The sequence below is a fragment of the Suricata suricatta genome, chromosome 16, assembly GCF_006229205.1.
Source record: "Suricata suricatta isolate VVHF042 chromosome 16, meerkat_22Aug2017_6uvM2_HiC, whole genome shotgun sequence".
NCBI lineage: Eukaryota > Metazoa > Chordata > Mammalia > Carnivora > Herpestidae > Suricata > Suricata suricatta.
In genome coordinates this window covers 29,294,271-29,295,096 of record NC_043715.1, presented here as the reverse complement: position 1 = coordinate 29,295,096, position 826 = coordinate 29,294,271, and positions in this window count along the sequence as shown.

Genomic DNA, 826 nt, shown 5'->3' with positions numbered 1-826 from the left:
GTAGTGGGACATCTGTGTGTAACTTCTGACTCCCCCAAAATGCACCTATTAATAGCCTTCTATTGATGGGAAGCCTTACCAACAACATAAAAACAGCTGATTTACACAGATTTTGTGTATATATTATATACAGTGTTCTTAAGCTAGAGAAAATACTGAAATCATAAGGAAAAGAAAATGCAGTACGTTATAAAAAAAATCCATATGTAAGTGGATCCATTTCAAATCCGTGTTTGAAGGTCAACTCTACTGCCAGTTCTATACAGACTCTTCTAAAAAGTGAAGATGATAAGCCATCTCAGGAGTTGAAGAAAAAACATTTGACAAAACATTCATTCATGATAAAACCTCTCAGGGAACTTAATCTGATAAAGAATACATACTTAAAAAAATCTACGGCTACCATCATACTTAGAAGGCATTCAGTCTTCCATCATTTCTTTTAATTACTAATTTTTTAAGTGTATTTATTTTCTTTTTAATTTTTTTTAAATGTTTTATTTATTTTTGATACAGAGAGAGACACAGCATGTGAGGGGGAGGGGCAGAGAGAGGAGACACAGAACCAGAAACAGGCTCTAGGCTCTGAGCTAGCTGTTAGCCCAGAGCCTGACGCGGGGCTTGAACCCACAAACATGAGATCTGACCTGAGCCGAAGTCGGAGGCTTAACCAACTGAGCCACCCAGGCGCCCCAATGTCCGCTATTAACATCAGCCACAAGCCAAGGATATCTGCTCTCACCACTCCTATTTAACATAACCATATGCAAGGGCATATACAATAAGGCAAGATAAATAAGGCATATGGACTGAAAAGAAATAAAGC